A 26493-nucleotide genomic window follows, 5' to 3' on the forward strand; every position below is an offset into this window, starting at 1 on the left:
AACTGTTAGGATCCATTAGGTAAGCACATAGCCACTAATCAGGTTTTTTTGTGGCATGTGGAATTAAATTACTTTTACCGTGTAGCTCAGCATATTTCTGATGCGATCCTGTACACTGTTGGAGTATCTTAGTGCCTGTGCCATACTTTTCATACTTCCCTCTAAAAGCTTATAGTGCAGCAGAGTAAATTTGTTTCCCCTTGTGTGTAGGTGTGTCTGATTGGTAGATCAAGTTTTATGTCCCCCTGTCTGTAGCTCTCATTGAATTACCACCATGTGGGCTGCACAGCTGTTCCTTCTGGTCGCAGCAGGATGCTGTCGTTAATTGAAGTGTAATGGGCTCAACAGCAGGGAAGGTCAGATGGAGCACTCTGTTGATGCACAGCCCGTGTGTTTCTATATACAATATACTTAGACATTTTCAGCTCTTCTCTGAGGTTACGCTCCAAGGCTGAAACTGATTTCACAGAGCTCTTATGCAAAATGTTCACATTTCAAAGGTTTGGGTTGGTTTAAAACAGGATGCTCTATCTCTAATTTGCAAGAATTAGCATTAGAAATGTAATGCAAAAACAAGTCTCATGGTGGTTTCTTGGATATACCGGTATGTTAAACTAACAGTTGATATATCCACATATCCCTTTTATGTTGGGTTAATCCTTTTTAAGGTGACTGGGGGGCTAGTGTTGACATTTTACTTTCTGTACAGAGCAGAATTTCTGGTTTCAATTAGAGCAAGTACCCTGTCTATCGCCCAATGGTTGTTGGAGATAGTCACCAACCCCTAGTCACCCTGCAGGGATAAATGGGCGGGAACAAAGAATGGATGGGTCTGGAGCATGTCCTTTAGGTCTTAAAGACACAAAGTAGACCACTGCCAAAAACATACATGGAGAGTCAGAGGTAATGATTTAACAAGGAAGGAACTTATATTTTAGGATCAGGTTGGTTTGAATAGCTTTTGTTCACTTAATTAGCAAAATATTAAAAGGGTGGAGGGTATTATGTATTTTCCAGATACATAGTCCCATTTTATAGCATAATAACTACCTTACCTTCAGTTGTTATAAAAATTCAGCATATATCAAAAACAACTTTAAAGAAACTGGATTTAGCATTTTTAAGTCTTGAACTCTTTAAGAAGCTCCTACTCTTTCTGATAGTCCACCTTCAGCACATTTCTACAACAGTGGTCCTCCAAGATGCCATTAACAACCGTTCTTAGGAGCGTTAGATACATCAGCAGATGTTTGCTAGCCGCTAGTCTAGTGGATTTGAGTGGGGAAGGCGTCGGCTTGGAGATTTCAGCTCCAAGGAGGAACATTATTTAAATAGACAGGACATTGTATGAGCAAGGGTCTATAGATTGGAGATCCATGAAAGAATCAAAGCAAATCTCCAAGTGTGTTTTTGTTGTGGGAAAGCCATTATAAAATGACAAACGTACATAGTACCCTCCTTCTTTTAACTTAATCTGGTTACTTTTAATAGTAAAAATTGTTTTTTGTTTTGAAATATGTGGGTTTTACCAAAATACAAAATCTGAAGTAATTTGTATGACTGCATAGACTGTTTCACACTTCCTTTTTGGCAATGCTCTCTCTCAACCTGCATTAGTGCCAACCTGATTAATGAGTAGAACCTAATTTCTTTTTTCTAAGAGGTCTAACTTATTCATTGAAGAACTTGAATCTTACTGCATGGGCATAATGAGTTTTTGGTTAATATGAAATTTAGATCACTAAACCCAAAAGATTCAACATTCAAAAACCACGAGGAGGATTCTATGCTTTCAAAAACCTCCCAAGGTGCACCACTGCACAGTTTCTCTCCAGCTGCTTTGGCAGATGAATTCCACTTTATTGAACAACATTTCCTGATGCATTGAATGAGCTACATTTTAATTTCTTATCAGACATCTGGACTATTGCAAATTTTATTGTTTACATTTGTTGCTCTTCAGCTCTTGTTGCATAAGAAGCTTTGAAACATACTTTGACCATGTTGTATGAGCAGGATGTAAAAACTGGTCATGCAGAGCTTATGTGTGCATACTTTTAATTATTCCTGTCTTAATATAATTGCAACAAAGCCTTTTTATTGTCTTAGAATAAAGAACTAATGTCATGAATCATGCTACCAAAATTCAGTGCTTAACCTTTAACAATGGGGTGATGTCATTAATAAGAAATACAGTCTGATGTTGACATTGTTCTGTATGTTTACTTAGAAAGACTTTAAGACATAAATTGCCATTGACACCTCCTAACCTCAGGCAACTCTATACAAATCACTTATATTTTTGAATCTTAGATACCGTCAGCAAACTCTGTCTTTGTCTCCTTTTTCACTGCAAGGATGGTTTGTTCACCTTCTGTGAAAGTTAGCTGTCAAGTTTCAGTCCAGTCTGGCTAGTTTGGCAGAGTAAATCTGCCCAACTGTGCAGACTGCTGCAGGGAGACAAGGGTGTTTTTACCTTCTGTGATAAATTACAGACTACAGGGACAGACTAGAGAAAAGCCATCTTGAGAGCTGTTCACTCCAAGCATCCATCTAGCTGTCTGGTGATCCTTTAATGTGTGTGATTGATGCTTATGCTACATTTGCTTCGGTTAAAATTCAGGAAAATATGATGGTACAATTTTAGTCTTCAATTCAGCAGCAATGGTCACAAGTTTAAAAGTTAGTTGATAGTAATGTAGTCTAAACATTTCCAAAACTGAACAGATGGTTATGCAGTTAAAAGTGGTCAGGGTGTGTTGTGATAATAGGGAATATTCAGATCAGAAAAATCTTTTGGTCTGCCGGATTGGTCCGGACAAAAAGTGAATTTTATTTTATTTTATTTTTTGTTTAGTGTGGTTTGCTTTCACATTGTAGTTTTGTGCAAGCAGATAATATTTAGTAAACAAAACCACATGGATAATGATTATTGTTCCATTGAACAGAAATGACAAGTTTGAACTGATGATGCTGAAAATTGCCTGATTCCAGTCGAAGTACATCTAAAGAAAGACTGACTTGTATAAACTAGTGGCTAAAGAGCTTGCAGGGGATCATCATAAACAGTACAATGATCACAATCTTTGGGATTTAGGCTTGCAGTAAGATTCAACAAATTAGACTATTATTACAAAGTTAACTTATTTCAGTAACTCAATTCATTAACTGAAACTTTATATAGATTAATTACACACAGACTGAGGTTTTTAAAGAGGAGGTATTATCTAAAATCAACTTTTTTGAGCTTTATACCATGTTGTTATATTATTCCCTTATTAAAACATACCTGAATCCCTGACTCTCCCCTGGCAGCAATTCAGTGGTGCCTAAATGTTTGTTCTCACCACTTATTTCTGCAAAACTCATGCTTTGTGTAAATAGGCTGCAGCCGCAGCTGACCTTCTGTCTCACAGTTCACCCTTCCCCCACGTCTTCCCCATTAAACTCCACCATACTAGCAGCAGCAGCAATTAGCAAACACCTAGTGGAATTGCAAGGTAACGTTGTTACTTCATTGTGCTATAAAATGAGACTATGCTCCAAGAAAATACCACCCTTTAAGTCTTTCTTTATTAATTATGATGATTTTCTGCCATGTAAGATTAGAACATTACATGAAACCAACAATACACATTTCTAACACAGGCATGTGGGCCTAATGAAAGCTATATTTAACACCTGCTTAAAGTTGTTATCTTCAAAACATTCTTTTAATCTGACAAGAAAAGGCTCATCCGATCATATATTGAACATGAGTGTAATAAAGAGCGCTGATGCCAATAACTAAATTAATGCTTGATCAGGATCCAATGCTTGGGACCAGATAAGGACATTCTCATTAAGTACAAAGCATTACGCAGCATCAGCCTGGGATTTGATCCTTTAAAACAACATCGGCTCTGTCAGAGTAAAGACATCTGTTGGTCTAATTGAGAAATTTTATGTTTTTCTTCAACACTACACCCAACAATAACATAAGCAGTAAAACAAGTCAGGCCTCACATTTTTTGGAAAGTATGTTTATAGTAGATAGTTTAGAGAATAAGATCAGAGCTGAGGCTGTTGGAAGGTTGGCAGTAAAAGATGGCACAGCAACAAAAATGACTGCTAGATCAGCACAATGGACACCACTATAGATTTATCAGTGTACAACCCAGTTAGGGTATTGATATTTCAGCACTAAGTGTGAAACCATAGATTCTGCCATGGCATGCAGGGAGGCAAGAGTGTTTTTACCGTCTGGTTAAAAACACCCTTAAGTCATACAGAGTCAATGAGTCATATTGCAAAACCATTTAACCCCTGAATCTTTTCTTGTATATCTACATGGGAATGGGAGGTTAATGAAGGGAACTGCACCTTTATCCCTCTCCTTTGTTTTGTTTTCCAGCAAAATTGAATGTCAGAAGCTTGTGGATGTATAAATGAACAAATTAAATGAATGAGTCAATGAATCTATCAACCAATGCTTTATTTCAAATATACGAGCTTATAAACACAAACAGTGAAGCCATCATGTTAGTGTGACAAAAGAAGCTATATCATCAAAATATATCATCAGTTATGATCTATAAATTATATAATATTTTAAAAAAGAAATCATAAGACAGATCTTTTTCTTTTTCAAGGAGTGTAAAAGGAAGTAAATGGACATTAGTTCCTGTTTATTTTTAATTCCTCCTGAACTCTCAAAGGTATGAAGTTAACGCTTCCTTTAAATGTGGATAACTGCATAACTATCTCATCACATAGACACATAATAGGTTCACAGTCTACACTATAAACATTTGTTTAAATATTTGCAATTAAATGGTTAACAATTTAACCACATCACAAACAGGGTTTTCAGTGTTGTGTGTGATAACTGTAAACAACCGCAGAAGCCTGTCAACTCCTTCTTATGTGTGGTAGCACATTGCTATGGGATGAAATCCATTCTTCAACCAGCATTTTCAACTTGTGAGTTATTGAGATTATGCTGGTCACAATCACAACAACATAAAATCTGACAGTTGTCCAATGGGGTAGAAGACAGGACAGCTATTTTTGTGGAAAATATATCATATATCATATGTCATATTTAATCATTATCAATGTGAACCAAAGAGTGAGCAACCAAAACACAAATAATTGTGCAGATTTATTTGTTTTTTATGCCAGATTTTCATTTTTACATCTCCTTCAGATATTCACTTCACTGACTGCCATGCACATTCTTGGATGTATTTTTATTTTTCCAATTTGTCAAGTATTTGACCAGTTTAACTTTTCATTGAGGCCATATATTGGAGAATATTTGTTTTTTAAGTTATTAATTTGTGTGCTCCTGACATTTAACTATCTTTCTATGTGTGTGTGCGTGTGCGTGTGTGTGTGTGTGTATAACATGGTTGTGTAGCTTCAAAGGAGATACTTAAGCATTGATGATCTGACACAATTCTTTCTTTCAAAAATGTGCTTGGAACTTAATTTTTATTCTTCCACTAGATACTTTTACAGATTTGTATTTATAAACTCTTTTGAACAATATCACATTTATCACATTTTATTATCACGTTTCCAGCATCTGCACTATAGCACAATTTTTCATCTTAATGCTCACACCTTAAAGAGTCGTGAATTATCCTCCAATTTTCACTTCCAGTTGGGGGATCCAAGATTTTCTGGTTTACTGGCAGGAGATCAGAAAGTCATTCTCATGAATCAGAAAACCACGTTGCTTCTGAACACAATAAACCCAGTGCTGACATTGTTTGGCTTGCTGAAACAGATTTTGTCTTCTATAACCGGCATCACAAGCATTTCTCTATACAAAGACTTGCTTTCGTAAAAAAGATCAGTTGAAAATCTGGCTTATCCTGAGAGCGAAGCGATGTTAAAGAATTATGATGTTGCGGATCACCCCCAATGAGTGCTGAATTAGAGATGTAGATTATGCGTGCTTGTTCCATATTTTGCTGTATTCCATGCTGTTGGATCACCATGATGTCATATCCAAGTCTGATGTAGGAGTCCTACTTTTCCCATCAGCCTGAATACTTAGTATGATTTTAGAAGCATGAGGAACATGACCCAGCTTAAAAATTTATGTCAACAGAATTAAATTATATGTAAGACATCTTCTGCCAATGCCCTCCTGGCTCTTTATCACAAGGAAATATATTGCCAGCAGATGGCACAAGCATTCTTAAAAGCCAGGTGTGACATACTTTAGTATTAGGGTTACCGCACTGATATGTATGATATACAGAGTTTGAGAAAACTTTTGAGCTACATCATCTGCCGGTTTGGCAGAAAACATGTAGCTCAAAAGTAGATACTATTGCACTGACCTCAAACATTTAAATATTTTACAAGGTTTGTACATAACAAAATGTATGCATAAAGAATTTACAGCTGCTGCATTGTAAATGGACTGAACTTATTTAGTTCTTTTCCAGTCATTTTGACCACTCAAAGCACTTTACACTAGAGTCACATTCATCCATTCGGACACACATTTATGCACCAATATGCACAACTTAGGGTCAAGTACCTTGATAAGGGCATGTGACAAGAGGAAGCTGAAGTTAAAACTATGGTTGCCCCAGTTTTATAGTTTTATATTTAAAACTTCTAAAGAGGACAGTGATTTGCCAGATGGCAGGGGTTTCTGAATGGTAAGAAAACAATAAAACATTTATCTTTTCCAGCACCAGTTGTACAGCGCTTACAGCTGTAAAACCAGCTGACCCAACGTGCTTGGAGAGCTGTGCTTGGGTTGCTAGGTGAGGAGCTGGGCTCGGTTTTCATTGCTAGGTGACGGGCAGTGCCCGCTGATCAAAAGATTAGAGGAGAAGCATTTATTGTTCGGCTGTGGTAACACTGATACAAAATTATTATTGACAAATTGAATTTAAAAGAATTTGGAAACCGAACATATGTACAATTAAAACCATTTTTAAACCATTACTTAATACAGATAGTTTAATATATGGTTAGAAATGAAGTTAATAATTATGTGCATTGTCCTGGCTGCAGAATAGAGTGGGTTGGATAAGTCACATTCGTGTGCGCAGTGGCGGCTTGTCCATAGGGGGCGCTGCGGCGCGGCACTCCCGGATGTGGAGAGGGAGAAAAAGTAACCGCCTGTGATAAAGTTGATAATGGCGACGACGGTGGTCGAGGGATTTCACATACGATCGGTAAGCTATAGCTTTTGTTCCTCCGCGTGTTTCGTTAAGTTTTAGCTAACATATTTCTCTGCTCGTGTTTTACCTTGTTTAGTTTATCTACTTATCACTGCTGTCATTTGTTTTTCGCTGATAATCAGTATGAACGTTGCTGTGGTTTATTTGATACTTATATTGCTCTGGTTAGCATGATGCTGCTCTGGATAAATGTTACTAAAATGTACATTTTACATTTGTACATTCCTAAAATGTACAAATAAAAAAAATCTATATGTTTTTTTTATTGTTGTTAATAATTATGATGCTCTTGTTGCCTAATTTGAGTTTCTGTTGCAACGTTAATGTTTGCTTGATATCATGATGTTTGCGTGGTCAAATGGCCAATTGGCCATTCTGATGTGGTGTTGTAGGAGCTGAAGTCCTGTTTTCTGACTCAGATCTATGGACAGTCATATTTGAAGATTTTGTTGAGCTTCTAATAGTCAGATAAATCCAGGGCATTACTTGGTGTTGTGGTTCCAGCAGAACTTGGTTAAGTCTTTTGGATTTCTGCAATAAATGTTATTTCATCCTATGCCAATGTGTTAGTTATTTTAGGTAATTATTTTAGGTTATTTAGGCACCTGAAATAACAAACTGATTTAGTTTGATTCAGTGTTGGCTGTTTGCACCTATTAAATGATAAAATGCTGGATATTTTGCAAGCTAGTACATATATTTTACTTTTAGCTCATCTAACCCTTTGTTATTTTGCTATATGAAATTTGTTATATTTTTGTGGAATTGTAGTCATTTTTCTACTGTATATTTGGTCCAATTTTCCACCACAGTCTTTACACCAGACTATTGGCACATCAATCCAAGCAAGATTTAAATTTCACCAAATGTTACAAAGGCATTCCTTGCAGCATTATTAATTTCAGACATGTTATTCTTAAAAAAATTTTTAAGAAAAGCCTTATCAGGTCAGCTAATGTTATTTTAATCTTAAAATAATCTTTTTGACAACTTGACTGCATCTGGTGTGTTTGTGGCTGAATACAGAATTGTAACCTAATGCAAAATTCAATTCAGTTCATTTTTTTACAGATCACTTTAAGAAGGACGTATGGAAAAGTGGTATGTTTGTCCCACAGCATATATAACTACAGAGTTAGCTCAGGATAACCCAACTCCTTAGAATGAGGTATGAGAAAGGCAGAGCCTAAAGTAGGTGACAGTTGTTCTGATCTGCTGAATTAATGCTATGTTTGCATCAGCATTTAATTTGTGATGTCCTGCTTGGTGAATAATGCAAAACAGTTGTGAAATATGGATTTCTTTTGTTCACGCAATACATAAACACACTTGTTAGGACAGCAGGCCACTAGTAGGCCACTCTAATTGCAACTTAGATTATGTGCATCTGTCCTAGGTTCTTTTAAAAACTAAACCATGTTTGCACATTTAGTAGATAGGGGATGAGCACCTAAAAGAGAAAAGATTTCTGTACTAGTGTAAAAGTCTACCAATGCTGTTACTGACAGAAGAAAAAAACTCTTGTTTCTACCCTCCTGTATGACAGTTGTTCTGAATTTAAACTCTACCTAAACGCCTATTTGTGTCCATTTTTGACAACGAGATAGCATAGAATTTGAAACTTTTGCACAGTACTCTGTGAATGAAAGAAAAAAAAATTACGACTGTAATGAAGAAGGTGAGGATGAGAAATGTCTGGTAGCGGCCTGGCACACCCCAGGCCATAGATCAATAGATTACATTTGAAGACAGTGTTGGAGATTTTGTTCTTGTCTCAAAGTAATTTAATGTGACTGGCCTCATTGTTTTTTGTTTTTTTTTCTTTTCTCACTAGAGTTCTATCTTCTTTCAAAATCTGAATAACACTAAAAGAGTAACAAGACAGTGAACCTCAATCAATGTAATACCCTTCCAACATTTGACTGAATGGGAGAATGATACGCTCAGTTTGTTTTCTTGATTTAATATGTTGACTTTCACTCCAATAACCTCTGGTATTTCCTTTGATTTTGTCTTAATTTTGTCGTTCAGTTTTTGGGACTTGCTCAAATGCAGGGGAAGGGTGCATTTGACCGTCACATCCGGACCAAAATGTACAAAGCACAACGAATAAATTCTGACCAGCTTTTTTTAGAGGCAACTTTATACAGCATTTCCTAGCTTCACTTTAACATGATGCATCTGAAAATTTACAGTCTGCAAATGCATTAGAGAACAACCCCAATAGTCTTGCAGCTGTTATTGCAGATAAAGGTGTTTCTACAGTTTTGATTCAGCTTGATTGATTAAAAATTTATAATTTTCTCACACGTCACAGTTATGAGTTACCAACTGTTAATCTATCCCATAAAATCTTAGATTTTATTTTATAATGAATTTGTAAGAGACAACTGATATGGTAGAATTACCAACACACATTGTAAACCGTTACCTTAGTGACAATATAAATAAAAACTCTTAATTACAATATATAAAGTTGATTAGTGTAGTAAAAACTAGTTCTAGTCCTGAGGAACTGATATAAAAAATCTTTATCAGCATCACAATCTCATTTTCTTAGGAAGAATTTCTTCATAATATGCTAAAGTGGGTGTAGCCGGCTTTTGTTTTTTAAGTCATGTAAGACATGAAGATTTTGATGCAATCACTACAAACTTCTCAAATTATTGTGTATTCTTCTAATATGTTTGAGAAACGAATACTGCTCGGTGGATTTTGATCACACAGAAAAGAGCCTAATTGTCTTTGCCAAACAGAGTACTTATTCTCTTTCTTGCTACGCCTCTACATAAACACCCATAGCGAGTGACAAATTGGTTTCTATCTTCTCCATTTCCTGCTCATCAGCGTTGGATGATACTAACACTCTTGAGTGATGAGCAACTTGCAGTGATGTCTTTTTTTTTTTTTTTCTTTTCTTGTAGAGCATATCAACATCCGGGTCAGACACTGCTTTTAAAATAATTTCTATTTAAATTCACTGTGGTACCCGGCAAATCATTTGTGCTATTTCAGGATTTGTCATTATTTTAAAGAAATCATCTCATTTTATCTACATTTAGTGGGAAATATAAGTGTGTAACTCTTAGTTAAGTCTCTCTTCCTGTCACATATTAAACCTTTCTGAAGTATTTATTCTCTTAAAGTGAGCTGGCTCAATGAGGCATTCATCAGTCAATACAGGAAATTGTTTATCTCAGTGCTCTTTCTGCCTGAAACCATAGTTCCCAGTAAAAGGAGCTAAACAGGCTTTCTTCTACATATTCATGGATCTACTATCATAATCTTTGAAACAACAAACTTATCATCCAGTCTCTCAGATGGTGCACGGCTCCTTCAGTGCTGAGAGATCTTATCTCTTAGCAGAATTATATATCAAGCCCTCCTTAAAACACAGCTCCACTGTGCTTCCACTAATTCCCTCAAATTGTGAACTGGAGAGCTTTAGACTCATCTTTTAAGGTGGAAATGTCAAACATTGATTGTCTGCGTGAATTAAACTGATGTTCAGTCAAATGTTTTTTTTTGGTTTCCTTTAATGATGGTTTGATGGTTTCCTTTAACTTTTCTCAAATAGTCACAGTGATTAATGCGCTTGTTGGATAGTGCAAAGAATTTTTTTTTTTTATTAACTGGAGAAATTAGAGATCCTCTGATAAATTGTAGTTTAGTTTAAGTGAGAATGAGCTGTATTTTTTCCCTCCATCTTGCAGTTTGATTCATCCATGTCAGGATGTACTCAAAGGTTCTTTGGAGTTACTCTAGAGGTTAACTTGCCCCTTTGTAACTATAGTTAGTTTCAACGAATTGCCATTGAACCCCATGTACTTAAATTATTGTCTATTCATTTTATTTGTAGTTATGTAATTCATAAGGTATTAGGATAAATAAAATGTCTAAATCTCACACATAGTTTCATTTTAGTACGTATCTTCTGTTCACCTGATTTTCCCTGATTATTGTTCTGAACTTGTTGAGGATAACTCAACTCTTATGAGATATTAGCGATTATGACCCCCGACCAACCAAATGAGCTCTTAAATGACCTTTTGTGGGTAGATACAATTGATTGGAGTCACATAGCCGCATTTCCTGATAGTAGAGAAGTAGCGTTTAGAAAATTTGATTAGATCATTGAAATTTGGTTGCATCGCCTAAGTTATTATGGTCTTATTGAAGTACTTTTTACTTGTAAACCTTTTTTCAACTTCTCTTTCATTTTCTAAATTAAATATATATTTTACACCACAACTAATTTTTTCTATGTATATTCCAAAGTAAACAACTATTCTTTTTGCAAAAGAAAACCTCTATATTTCTTCATGTGAAAGTGCATGTTGAGAACAACTCAACAAGTGCAATAAGTAGAGTTTGCACTCAACAAGTGCAAACTGTACAAGTACAAATTGACCACTTGACATACAGTTCAGCTAAGGTATTTCTAAATGTAAAATTATAGGAGGCTTGACGTAACAATATAAATGTCATAAAAAAACTAAGTTACAGCACACTCTTTAAATAAAATATTAAGTGAGGGATTCATTTCCCCTGTGTGCATGTAACATTGTCTTGCTCCGACATGGTGGAACCTGGGTTGAAAACAACAGAGTTCCTTGCTTTTGAATAAATAAAGAGACTGCACATCACAACTACTTATCACTTGCATCAGGGTTTTAATTTCACCATTCATTCCCTTCTTGCTCACAATTTTTTCCGTCTGCATATTGACTTTTTTCAGGATTCAGTCATCTCTGGATAGCCTCTTCAGGCTAAGCAAGTATCAGCTCCTCCTCCAGCCCACCCACACACGTATGCGAGTGCACACACACACACACACACGCCCACACACACACACACACACACACACACCCCTACACGTGAATACACATCACCACCACCACCCACGGTGCATTAACAGATATTTTCCAGAGGGACACCCGTTGCTTCAGGGTCCAGGTGTCTCTGAGACTACTGACCCATGTTATCTGCCAGCCTCAGCAAGCAGGCCTCCTCAAAAATTAATCCTGAAGCTGTCATGCTGCTCCTCTTTGCTCACAGTGATGACTCCCTTTCTGAGCAACAATCCCTTCTGGATCTAAGGCACTTGGGACTTAAATATGGTTACCCGAATACTCTAGCTCAGTGGTTCTCAAATGGGGGTACGTGGAGGTACTGCAGGGGGTACGTGAAGCTTTTCAAAATATCTTTAAAAAATCAGTAGGCTCCTCATAATAAGTCTTGGGAAAAATTATTTTGTGAAAAGTTCGATAAAATATAAATGTGTGTTCATGCACTGAATTTTATATTCAGTATTTAGTTTCAATATCCTTTAAAATAAAACGGTTTGACTGGTTTTATACCTTCCTGGTGGTCACCGTCTTCTGTTTTCTTTTTTGTTTAACCATGCAATGTTTGCAATATGGATGTATTTGTCAGGTTCACTGATATAAGTTGTTTGGCTTTAATAAATCAGACAGTGATTTTACAGCACTGTACCCCTTTTTAATTCCAAAAATGTTTTGCCCGTGTCAGGGGGTACTTGACTAAAAATATATTTTTAAGGGGGTACATCACTGAAAAAAGTTTGAGAACCACTGCTCTAGAGCAACGCATGGAAGGAGCAGAGAGTAGAAACGGTAGAAAGGTACTCAACTTTTTCTACTACTTTTACACGACTTCACAGGCCCTCGCATACAGGTGCTGGTGCGAGGGCTTTCACAGGCCAGGGCCTTCACATGCCTTCGCATCCAGGTGGCGGTGCGAGGGCTTTCACAGGCCAGGGCCTTCACATGCCTTCGCATCCAGGTGGCGGTGCGAGGGCCTTGACAGGCCAGGTCCTTGAAGGATCCCTGGCCTTCACAGGCCCTCGCGTCCACGTGGCGGTGCAAGGGCCTTCACAGGCCAGGTCCATTCAAGGATCCCTGGCCTTCACAGGCCCTCACGTCCACGTTCGGTGCGAGGGCCTTCACAGGTCAGGTCATTCAAGGATCCCTGGCCTTCACAGGTCCTCGTGTCCACGTTCGGTGCGAGGGCCTTCACAGGCCAGGTCCATGAAGGATCCCTGGCCTTCACAGGCCCTCGCGTCCACGTTCGGTGCGAGGGCCTTCACAGGCCAGGTCCATGAAGGATCCCTGGCCTTCACAGGCCCTCGCGTCCACGTTCGGTGCGAGGGCCTTCACAGGCCGGGTCCTTGAAGGGTCCCAGGCCTTCACAGGCCCTCGCGTCCACGTTCGGTGCGAGGGCCTTCACAGGCCTTCACATTACCAGGTGGTCGTCTTATTCAAGCACTTCTGAAGGAACAGCCTGCAATGTCATCGATGACATCACGTTCGTTTTGTCGGTCTGATGTCATCAGTGACAGTCAGGGACGGACGTGATGTCATCGATGACATCGCAGGCTGTTACCTCAGAAAAAATGTTTTTTATACCTATGTTACATGTCTCAGCTGTATTGAAACAGTTGCAACAATTGATGTTTGTTTTGTTTTGTCTCTTCTTCTCCTTTCTTCCGAGTGGGAAGCCTGTAAACAAGAACAGCTTTAGCGAACGAAAAACGACCGCCGTTTTCTTCCCCAAACTCTGTCTGTTTTATTACAAATTGTCAAAATCATGAAATCATGCAATCATACATTGAACATTCCTTTGTGCATTCATGTCCATGTGTCCTTCCGTTGCTCCAAAACAACCATATTCCATCTACTTCAATAAACAACATCAGCCCACACCAGCTGTGACAGCATCCATGGGCCAAATCAAAACAATTCAACAATCGATTTAAATCTTACAGATTTACATAAAAAAAAAACTATTCCTCAAGTTCAGTGAAATTGTAAGGCTACTAATTGTTTTGTCTCTTCTTCTCCTTTCTTCCGAGTGGGAAGCCTGTAAACAAGAACAGCTTTAGCGAACGAAGAACGACCGCCATCTTTTTCCCCAAACTCTGTCTGAGGCGCAAGGGGGAAAGGGGCGGGGCTCCTCACTCTAGGTCTCCTGGTGAAACGCTGTCTATAATTTGGCTCTAACAAAACTGGAAACATCAGTATGAGACCTGAAAGAGCGTAGGGACACCCTAGAGCAGTGGTTCTCAAATGGGGGTACGTGGAGGTACTGCAGGGGGTACGTGAAGCTTTTCAAAATATCTTTAAAAAATCAGTAGGCTCCTCATAATAAGTCTTGGGAAAAATTATTTTGTGAAAAGTTCGATAAAATATAAATGTGTGTTCATGCACTGAATTTTATATTCAGTATTTAGTTTCAATATCCTTTAAAATAAAACGGTTTGACTGGTTTTATACCTTCCTGGTGGTCACCGTCTTCTGTTTTTCTTTTTTGTTTAACCATGCAATGCTTGCAATATGGATGTATTTGTCAGGTTCACTGATATAAGTTGTTTGGCTTTAATAAATCAGACAGTGATTTTACAGCACTGTACCCCTTTTTAATTCCACAAATGTTTTGCCCGTGTCAGGGGGTACTTGACTAAAAATATATTTTTAAGGGGGTACATCACTGAAAAAAGTTTGAGAACCACTGCTCTAGCTGATAGGAGAAGAGCCTATCAGTTGGAAAAATGGAGATAGAATCACCAGGATTACAGCTTGTACCGTGGTAATTATACGTTTTTTTTAATGAGAGGGGAGGTTGGAGCAATGAAGCCTGGTGAAACAGCTGCACAACACAAATCTGATTAAATGGGACTGGACTTGATTCTCTCTCAAGCTGTCATTTTCCAACATTCTCTTCTACTTTGTTCACTAATTTTGTAGCACTGTTACCTTTGGCATTCCTTATATCATGTCTATCTAGTATGTCTGGTATCATGAAGGTGGAAGCTAAATAGATTTTCAGTTTTATGTCTTATTTAAAATATAATGATAAAACATTTATTTGATACTGCAAAAACAGATTTTAATATATTTTTTGTCATAAACCAACATAAAGTAGAACATAATTGTAAAGTAGAAGGAAATGTTGTTTTTTGCTATCAAATATCTCAATACCATGGCTTGCATTTATATTCTTGTACCTCTACATAATATTAGATGTAATCAATATCCTTTAAAAGTAAACTAATGAGTAGAGTTCCCTGATGTATGCTTTTGCCTTTTGGATCTAAACAAAATAAATAATTGCCCAAAAATAGATATTTTTCATAATTAAGTACAATGATTTATCTTAGCATGTTGCATTTTTGCAATGAATGGTTAAAATATGTTTAACAATATATTTACTTGATACAGCACATTTTTTAGAAAAGTAAAATCTTTATTAAGGAGGCAGAAATAAAAAAGCGCTGGTATTAAAGTGATATGTTTGCCTTTATAGATTTGTTATATGAAGAATTTTTTAGGTTTGCTTCTCACTCTCTGGGTTTCTTCAGAACATTATTGAACAAAAGGCATCATGAATATCAAAGATCACACATGATATATAAGAGATAAAGCTGTGGAGAAGTTTAAAGTAATGTTAGAATGAACAGCGTCCCAAAAAATGGAGAAAAATATGAACCAAATGAAAACCTTTCAAGATGTTCTGAATACAATCACAAAACACCAAATCAATGTATACATGTTTGTTAAAACAAAAATAGTTCAAGGGGGATTTATTCTTCTGCGAGGGAGTGTATTCCTCAAAGCAGATAAATATTTTTTTATTGTGGAGCTTTAGTGCTCCAATTGTTCCACACTGCTTTAACATCCCATATTTTTTCCCACATATCTTTGATGAAAAATTTATGGTGGGAAAAAATATTCAGAGAGAATTATGGCACTAACGAGACAGTGCTCTCTGACTTTGTTTTAGGCATTGCATCAATTAGCGTCAGATTTCTCCAAGGGCCATTGAATCATGTGCCTACATTGAGTGGGGAAAGTGTGTACAAGAGTAAATGGTGTATGACTGTCTAGCTGTGTAATTTAACACCTTTTCACATGCCTGAAGCAGCCTTGGTGCACCAAGGTGTTTTTCTCTTTTAAACATCCATGTCTGTTAACATTGAAGTACATCCACATATCTTTAAAATGCATGGCTGCTTCTGACTCTCTGGGCTTCTTCAGTATTTTATTTTTTTTTAAGATATGAAGCTGAGCTGCGATCGGTCACTCTGGGCAGTTATTTCTTTCTTTTTCTCATCCGAATGCCGTGTAGCAGAAGGGATAGAATTTTAATACAGCTTTGCTTGATTTATTTGTCTCTACCTCAAGTGAAACACTAACCAAGACTGAACAAGAATTTGTAAGACTTATTAAAACATGTATTAAGGCATCATGGCATAAATATTTTCTTTGTGCTACTATATTTGATGTGACTAATGTGATCAGTTTCACCGTTCATCTTCAGAGGACATGGGCCAGGACATTCATGTGATATAACAGTGAGCAAAAGTGACACAAAGTTATACAAAATCCATCTCAAGAGCTTCCTTATTTAATTTAAAACAGAAAAGTATTCATTACTTGATGCTGCTGACATAACATATTGATTATTAGATGAATTGTTTTATTTTGATTCTCAGTACATTTAGTAAACATGTTGATTAATGCTAGCAATTTTTGTTCTTGTCTTATAGTGTAAGGCAGTTATGACAAGCTGATATTAGCTGGTTAATCAGTCAGATTATTTGCACAGGTTGCCAGTCTGTGGTTGGCAGGTTAGCAGACATACTGATAGTAGCTTGAAAACTGTAGTTTAAATTAATCTTATCATGCAGGTCATCTTTAATTTTTAGCTCAACCAAGAGTCTTTGTATAGCTACTATGTAAAATAAGCATTTCTGATGCAAACTGGGCTCGTATTTTGTGAAAAAAGTGAGCGATGTATTTCAATACCAGCCTACAATTGCCTCCAAACTGTTTGGGAAGTAAAATAACATAGATGTATTGTATACTGCACTTGTTTACAATGGAAATTACCAAGGAAAGTATCTAAGCCTAAACTAAGTGCAGATGTTATTGACAACATCTGGTGATAACATGAAGAAAATACAGTACCTAAATCCTAAGGGAGCTATAAAAAATTATCTGTAATATTTCAATAGTGATTTGTTTAAAACATAAGGTATAAAGTAGGGCATTCTGATTTAAATACTGAAATTGTGGTATAATTAAGAACTGAAGTACTCTTGCTGCTTCAACATTATGAGTTTCTGACCCTCCTGGAACTCGCGAGTTTATGCTGCAGCTGGGATCAGTCCTTACCGCTGTAGTGCTTTCTGCAGTTTCCCTCTCCTTACTTCTAGTCCAGGTTTCCATTTCTCACTCTTCTGAAGCGGAACTAAAGCTGGCACCCTTTATTTATCCGTCTCTTTCTCACTATAAGTATGGAAAGTACCTAGAAGCAAAGACCTTTTTTTGTTTAATCTTTCGCTGCTTTTTGTGTTTCTATTATGGCAGTTATAACATTTGATTTTTTATTATGGGAATCTCGGTTCTTTAATGGTTTCAAGCTAACAAATATCTTATCCAACCTATCTCTCCTAAAGTGCAGGATGGTTCTTTAGAGTCTGAAATTACTTATTTAAAGTGTGAGTCATTTGATATTAAACTAAGCAGCCCAGAGGAAAACATAATTGTATGGTAGATATAGTAGCATATGTATATTATTGTTCATAGTTATTCTTTGCCTAAGGCGTACTTAGCAGAGGACATCTCATGAGACAGCAGTTTCAAAATGCAATAGCATTTTCTTTGGAGAGATGAGACAGTCTTGTATTATCTAGTTGTAGTCTCTGTGAATATTATGAGGTCTGGATGTTGAAGGCAGTCTTTTACATTTGACACATGTCCAAGTTTGGTACTCTTATTTAAAACTATAAAAGAAATGGTTGACTTTTCAAAATAGAAAAAGGAAAAGAAGCTTCCCTGTAATGTAATGTTTGCAACCCAGAAATCATTCTTCCGTTTTTTTATAATAAACAGAAACTTATTTGATAAATTTGCATTTATCTTTCAGGGTGCACACCCTGCTTGTAATGACACTCTGCTGTATCATTGCTGGGTATTTATGTAGGAAATAAAAGATGGCACCTTTAAAATATGAGCCATTTAACCTTATTCAGCCTGATTTTGTGTTTCATTTCATTTAATTGATATTTGTGGTTGGTGAGCCTGCAGGTGTGGAACATTTTAAAAATTCTTCTCCTGGCATCAGTCCTGCTCTTCTGTCTGCTTCTTTAATAGCAATACCCCTGCACCTGCAGCACAGGGAGACAGGATGAAAGAAGCATAGTATGTTCAAAAAAAGTGATAAACATGCAGCTGATTGAGTTGATAACCTCAGTTCCAGGAGCAGCTGCCTTCGGAAGGCGGACTTTTTGAGACTGGTAGGGCGGAGAGACCTACCCTTTTCAGATAGTGCCACGTGCAACATCTCAACAGCCTAGAAAAATTATTTTTGCTCTCAGAAAGAACTCCAAAAAGGGCCTGCAGTAACTATATGTGGTTTTTTGATAAAGCATTGCAACTAAGTCTTATGTGTGGTCTTGTAAAAATAAAAAAAGAGATAAGTTTAATGAAGAATTCAGAATTTCAAATATCATCTTTTACATACTGTATGTATAATACTCCTTAACTACTGTAAAACATAAAATTATTTTCTTCCATATCAAAACTGAAAATTCAGGAATATGGCAATCTTTATATAAGGTTTCCCCCAGAAAACTTGCTAAGCCCGGTGCTAGGGCAGACAGTCATCCAGCGGCCCGTCGTGTTTTTGAGTTAAATTTTTTTTAAAGTTGACAGGAAATTTAAAAATATCACTTGATAATTATGTGTTTTTAAAAGATTGGAAGATTAATACCTGAACACCAACTATATAGTCTTAAAAAATGCAAACATTTTAAAAAGACTTAAATAAATAAGCATTACTTAGTCTGGTGGGAGCACAAGTAAAGCCTGGTCACCCACCAGGCTTATAATACTCTGGGGCAAACCCTGCTTGATATCAGTGCAATGAAGATTGCAATGATGCTTTTTGAATTCTGTGTTACTATTGTGTTCTTAATTCAGCAGCATATGTAGGTCTTCATTTCCCAGCGTGGTGCAGGTTACAGGAATATATCAGCTTCACTTTTCAGTCTGTCTTTACAGCTTGTCATATTCAAAACTAAAGATCTAACCTTTGCAGTGGGAATATTTTGTCAACTTCTTGTTTACTAAGTTGGAAATTGAAACTAAAACAGAATTAATAATTTGCAACAGCATCACACGTGAAGTGAAAGATACCTTCAGAAAATGACGGGCGACATTGAAAACATGCACACGGTGTGATGAAACAGAAAACAACAAAGATACTGCAAAGCAAAAGCTCTGCTATTAAGTAAAGCCAGCTTTTAACTCTCAGACTTCAGACTACAAGATGAAGCCACAGCAGTTAAACAGAAGCCATTCATATAATTAAAGTAGAAATGTTCCAACGATGCTTTTTTGAGTTCCAGTCTGAATCTGGTGTCCGCTGGAACGGGTATGTTCCCACTGAGAATGCTTTTGCTTAAACGTTTATATCTGTTTTTGTTCAAGATATGCATGCTAAAATAAACCAAACCGACACAATGTGCAGTACTGCTATAATTCTTACATCTTCAGCTGCATTTATAATTACACGATTTACAATTAAAACAAAGTGTCATAATTATCTTTTGATGCTTATATTTACATTCTTCTCAGCTGCAGAGCTGCTAACTCTGAATACAGACTGTTAAGATGGAGTGGTAAGGCTTGAAAAAATGGGAACGTTATTTAACAAGTGTAAGGTTATGCATTTCTAAATTTTTTTTAGACTCAAAACAACACATGGTCAGATGCAGTCATTATTCAAAACAAAACAATTAAAAAGCCCTTTAAATCTAGCATCAGTAATCAAATACATTTTGGTATGCTTTATACTGATATTAGCTTAGACTTATTTTATTTATTTTAATAGCAAACGGATAGATTAGAAATATTTTGTGATATATATCATAACATTAATACCCACAATTACTTTTGAAGCAACGCTGTGATAGTGCCATATAACTTAAAATATAAATCATCACTCTTTCAATATAAGTAAATGACTGCAGTATTTGTATGTGCAAAGACTGCACATACAAAGTAGCAAACAGAAACTAGATTTTTGTCTTTGCTTCAATTTTTACAAATGTATTATTAGCAAGAGACCGATAGTTTCATGGTAATACACAGATTTACATTAAATTAACTATTTGTCCACAGCTGAAATTGGTTTGTTTTCATCTGATTGCTCCATCCTCAATAGTAGCTTGCATTCATCCTGTTTGTTAGCCATCTGTAAGCTGTGAAGTGCAGCTGCAGAAACAAGCTAATTTGAACAACAATAGAATGGCAAAGAAAATGCCCTTAAAAGCTTTAAGTAATAAGTTCTGGGTCAATGGGATCTGGGGACCTTAGGGCCATGAACAGTCAGGTCAGTTAGAGAGCAGACTGCAGACCTTCTCAAAGTACTAGGGAGTGGATGGGACCTAAAGGCAAAGAATGTTAATAGAATCAGTTTCTTGTGGGTGAGCTCGATGAACAGCCTTGGCTACAGGACTGACAGTTAATCACTGAATAGCAAAGAGCAAAACCCCCAAAGCTTCAACTCTTGTCTTTGATATCAGAATGTGTTTTAAGAAATAAATAAGAGACTCTTCCTTATGCTGTTTCAGAAAAGATTCATAACCAACACCCAGAGCTTCATTAAAATGATGCTCAAGTGACATGATTTGTCTCCTGTAGTGCTGCAGTAAATCTGAAACCTGAAAACATAATATTAATACTTATTTTCATGCGCAAACTCTGTGTGTTCATTGCACTAGACTGAAGCGTTATATTGGATGAGTGAATTGCAAATAGTCTTAGTTTTATTCCAGTTTCTGCTGATGGTGTACAAAATAATAAAAAAAAAAGACACTGAACTCAGGGGTCATGATCATCTACAATCCACTTTTCATTCTTTTTTTCGACATTTGTAGCTTTGCAGCTATCCTGAAACAAGTTTATATCAACAATTTTACTAGTCTCTGGTCAGATGTTTATATCTGTTTTATTTTTCTCTGTTTTTGTTCTCCTCAGACTCTTTACAGCTGCCCATGCTTGTTGGACCATCCCCAAACGGTACTTGAGTGAGTGGGCGCTTGACAGAGTTAGCACCTCGAAGGTGCTCGCTGCTGCAGGAGGTGTGACATAGTCCCAGCCTACCACACATTCATTTGTAGCAGATTAAGCTATTGCATGATGCTGCAAGCAGACGGCCTGGCACAGGCGATTTACCATCCCTGCCAGACTTAACATCTTCAGACGCCTCCTCTCTGCTCAGCTAACATCTTCTCGGAAAGGACTATTCATAGTCATCTGCAACTCTACTAACAAACACCCAAAGGGATGACTGGAGGTCACCTTGCACAGGTGGGTTTCATATATCATGCATTATTCCAAAATAGGACTGGTGCCTATCTCCACCACTGGACAAGAGGCATTATGCATAGTGAAAATCAAAAATTTGATGCATTAAACATTTTCATTTGGACTTGCAGTGTTTTAAAAGGTTAGAAAAGATTTGTGTTTTTCTGATCCCATCGATATCCTGATCTCATCCTTTTTTTAAATGAAAGTCAAGAGGGAAAAAAAGCCCCTAATAAGTAAACAGTAGCTTTTTTTATCCTCCTACTAAATTTAAGTTCACAATCATCTAGAAACCCATTAAATCTTTTTTATTTTATTATTATTATTTTTTTTAGCTTTTTCTTAGTCTACATTGTAAATGAAGTAGCTTATGGATAAAGTAGAGATAGACAATATTTGTATATAGCAGGGTTTACAAAAGAAACTAGATGACCCAGCAATCAGTTCAAACTTTGATTTAACAGTAGATGATATTTGTACTTTATCCAATTCTCCTTTAACCTTGAATATCTTGGGTTTCAAACATCATGCTGCTGAGACAGAAAGAACAATAAAAGCAGAGAGATATAACTGCAAAATAATAAAAGAAACACAAAAACTTCAAAATCATTGAATTCAAAACAAAACCTAAAGCTCACCAAAGTCCAAAAGAAAACAAAAAGACATCGCAGTTTACATCATAGTTGTTTCTCTGCTTCATGGTCATTCATGCATCTGTGAAGGAGAGATGAGGGATGGAGTGGGATGGGTTGCCGTGTTTTTATTGCTAGCAATCAAAGGCAATTACATGCACAACAATGTGGAAAAAATACTTACAGCCTTGTCAACCAGACCGTATTGAATGCAGACCACAAAGACAAGATAGGAACAGAAGCGTGAATATCAACACAGAATGTAAAGACAGAAAGACCTGGTTGGCTAAATAATTTTGTGGAAATCCAGTGATGAAGGTTGCATCTCGGGCTGTAGTCAAATGTGTTTGTTTCCGCTTGAATTCAGCAGAGTGTTTGGCTTACTTAAAGAGAGGCTGGAGGATCACATGTTGATTCTTTAGAGCCTTGGCAAACCAAATGAGCTTTTTTCTTTTATTTGGAAACATCTCATCAAGTCTTAATTGTTATGACCACCTGTGAAACGGAGGGTTGTGGAGTTCTGCGCATCTGTTTCCTTATGATAACTGCAGGATTTTCGCTGACTGAGTCCAGTGAGTGGGCACCAAACCAGGACCACAGGAGACAGGGCGACAGATTGCATTCCATCAGATCATGTAGCTTCCAACGCGATACGCAGCATCATCCTGGCCATGCTGCTGATCTCCAGGTTTTTTCCATCCAATGAGAGCCTGGCATGGTGCCTTTGACCTAGATATTTAGCTGCTTTAAGCGCTGGTCTTTTCCAAAAAAGAAATTTAATCCACTTTAGCCGGTGTTTCTCTTTATAGTGCCTTGGACATTATCTGTATCCCTGGAACCTTCTCTTTTACCTTTTTTTTGTTTGTTTTTTTAGCATTTTATCACACAATTAATGTTAGGATCTTAGGTCGTTTTGTAGTTTGATTTGATTCTAGTTTAATTATTATTTGTTAGTTTTTTATTTTGGTAACAAGATAACAGCAACAAGACCAGTCTTGTTGCTGTTTTTTTTTAGTTCAGTCTTTTCTCAGTGATTCTAGTTTATTATGCTAATTTGTTGTGTATAGTTATTCTTAGTTACCTGAGTTTATTATTTTTAATTTGCTTTACTGTAAGATCCCTGGTGTACTCTTCCTTACCACCTGTGTCACTTTGTCTCTCTCTCTCCCACTCCTCAGTCTGCCTTCTGCTCTTTCCACTCACACCTACAATCAGTTAACCAGTCAGTCCAGGTCCATTGTTTCAGCATTTTACCTCCCAGTACTAAAGTACCTCTTTCTCAATCACTCCTTGCTGGTTCCTCCCATCAATTCCTTGCTGTCATTTTTTCTCCTGGATTCCTGTTTTTATTTTGTCTCTGGCTTCATGTGATTCCTGTGGTTTTTGTAATTTTTTTCATAATTTTTTCATGAAGTAATTCTTTACCAACAACCTGCCTCTGGCTCTCTGCATTTGGGTTGTTCATTAACCAGCCTACAACATGACCCGTAAAAATTTTAGGAAGGATTTTAGTATAGAATAAGATAGAAAGTGGTCTGCAGTTTAGAAATAGAAAACAAATAAAAAAAAAACAAGCTTTCAATTTCTTTGACAAATGAAGTGTAGTGCGTAATTGCACTCACCCTCCTTCAATCTAATACCCCCAAAGTAAAACTCTGAACAAGCAAGAAAGCATTAAATTGAGGAACAGCCAAGTGATTCGTTGCAACTCTGGAGAAACCAAGGAGATTCACAGTGCATGCAGAAGAATCTGTTGATACGAGAACTGTTAGTCATGCATTACAAGGATGTAAAATTGATCAAAAAAAGGCTAAAAGAAAGCTATTGTTAAAATAATCTTCTGATAAGTCCCATAAGCAGTTTACAATAAAGCCAGTTAGGGACACTGCAAACATCCGAAAGGAGGTTCTCTGTCCAAATCAGAGAAAAATGAAGCATTCTATTCTGTATGCACAATGTTATATGCGGCAGAAAACTAATACTGAACATCCCCATTGACACACCATTTCTACCGTGAAACATGGTAACTGCATTATTCTATGGGGATGCTTTTCTTCAGCAGGGACAGGGAAGCTGGTTAGAGTTGATGGGAAGATGGATGGAGCTGAAAAAGGCTGTCCTGGAGAAAAACTCAATAGAAAATGCGAAAGATTTGAGACTGGGGAGAATGATTGCATTCCTACAAGACAATGACCCGAAACATACACCAGAGCTATGATAGGATAGTATAGAATGGGTTTAGATCAAAGCACCTTTATGTGTTAGAAAAGCTTAAGACTGATTACTCTTAATTAGTTTAAGACCAGGCCTCAAACTAATTGCAAATACTGTTAAGACACAGTCTGACTGAGCTTGAGGAACTTGTTCAAGGAGCAGTAAGTGGGATACTTTGATTGAATGCATCTGTGCCTGAACTTTATGTGAAAAGGTTTGCAGCTAAATTTTTGCAAAAAAAAAAAAAAATCTGACCCTGGGATTAAATTAAATGTCCATTTTAAAATAAAGTCTGGCATTCTTCCTGGACATGCATATTTTTATAGGCTGTTTCTGTTCCAGATCTTGTTTCCTAATTAGTCCTAATGTGCTCTCTTAGCCTTAAAGAGAGAACTGCGTGTCCTGTGAATAGTCAAATTAGACAGACTGGAGGGAGGATGTAATCTAGGATCAGTCAGGTATGCTTTCCAAACTGTGCCGCAAGAGAGAAAGGGTTGTAATCAGCAGCTAGAGGTGTGTAATTGGCATATGGGTGTGCAAGCGTCAGGGTGGGTTGTTCAGTCAACCGAACAAAGAGTACATTCTGGTGATAGAAATGTGAGAGAAAGGCAGCAGTAAGAAGAAATAGAAATGACTTAAATTACATGTAATATAGATGAAATCTTTAAAATACAGATCTGCAGAGCTGGTGGAAGGGTGAAGGCTGGCAGCTTCATATTACTGCTAATAAGTTTGCTGGATTGCCAAATGTTGAGATTTGTGTGTACACTGAATTTATTTTAAAAATGACTTTGGAATAAAATGCCAAAGCTCGAACAAAATTAGACCGTCCATCAATAACTGCGCATCTGGGTCCCCACGTCCAGGCACCACGCCATCCTTTTCTCTACATATTTTTTCATTAAACAAAATTCAGCACCATGAAAACACAGAAAAATCACCAAAGCCAGACATTTAATCTCTCCAAACAAGATCAAGCAAGAGTAATTCAAAGCTTTGGACTGCCACAGAAACACCATGTAAAAAAAAATCAAAAATATCAAATGCAGAATTATTTTTTGGCAGTTAACACTAGGATGGTACAGTTTTCGAGTCCTTCCCATATCGGCTCAACAGGGCCAAAAGGCCGGAGTCCACCCTGACGACTCTGATGGCTCAAATTAGCATCCCTTCTTCAATTGTAAATGTGGTCGTTGACCGTCAGGCCAGAGGGTAGGAATGTGAATAGTCCATGTTGGGGGTGGGTATCTATGATACCTGCAGGAGATCAGGTCTCCTGTAGGTAGTGCTCTTCAGTTTAGTTTTGAAGCATACATGAAGTGTTTTTGGAGAGATGTGACCTTTTGCAGCTGATCCATGATGTTGTGCTGCATTATCCAGGTCATTTTGCCAAATGTACATAGAGTTTGCAAAACATACAATCTGTTTCAAAAAATATGCAAAGGTTTTTCTAAAAGAAATTAGTAATGTTTCTCTTTGAAATAAAGCTAAGAGGGTATAACATGACAGTTTAGAAATAAACTAACCAAATTAATTGTGTTGATCCACCTCAAAAAAACATGAAAAAAGTGTAAGCAAAAGAAATCTGGGAGACTTTGCACATGCAAATTTGCATGCAGCCTTTTGTGCTGTGGAGGATAAATAGGTGACTGCTTCACCTATTTAGTTCACAAGAACTAATGGCATTTATTTCAGTCATAATCTTGCGGGGGGTGACCAAGGTTCCATCACTATGTGACAGCTGGTCAGCAAACCTGGCAAACATGATTGACATGGCAGCACTGAATGCACATGTGCTTTATCAGGCATGCATTGGGGTGCAGGAGAGACGGGTGGACTTCCTGGTTGAGCTTGCAAAAGAGTTCGGTAACTCTCATGTGAGTGAGAAGAAGGCACACAAGGAGAAACTGCTTCGGCAACAACCTTCCACACCCAGCTCAGGCAAAAGGGCGAAGTGTCAGGTCAACCATCGATGCAGGATGCGTGTCCTGAGGCCGAAACATCATCAGTGACCCCTCACACCCCCACCATGGACTGTTCTCCCTGCTGCCCTCTGGA

The 26493-nt window shown here is 37.2% G+C and overlaps 1 protein-coding gene across 3 annotated transcripts in view; it reads left to right on the forward strand.

Annotated features, from left to right (window-relative positions):
- thsd7b (thrombospondin type 1 domain containing 7B) overlaps positions 1–26493 on the forward strand; it is a 208933-nt gene that overhangs the window by 25336 nt on the left and 157104 nt on the right. For 2 of the 3 annotated variants that reach the window (XM_023337353.1, XM_023337355.1), the window contains exon 2: positions 21260–21592. The gene's annotated coding sequence lies outside the window, so the exon portion shown is untranslated. Of the gene's footprint in view, positions 1–21259; positions 21593–26493 lie in introns of those variants that run through there. The other variant, XM_023337354.1, reaches the window with a different exon arrangement.

This window comes from Xiphophorus maculatus, chromosome 7 (assembly GCF_002775205.1).
Source record: "Xiphophorus maculatus strain JP 163 A chromosome 7, X_maculatus-5.0-male, whole genome shotgun sequence".
NCBI classification, from domain to species: Eukaryota; Metazoa; Chordata; class Actinopteri; order Cyprinodontiformes; family Poeciliidae; genus Xiphophorus; species Xiphophorus maculatus.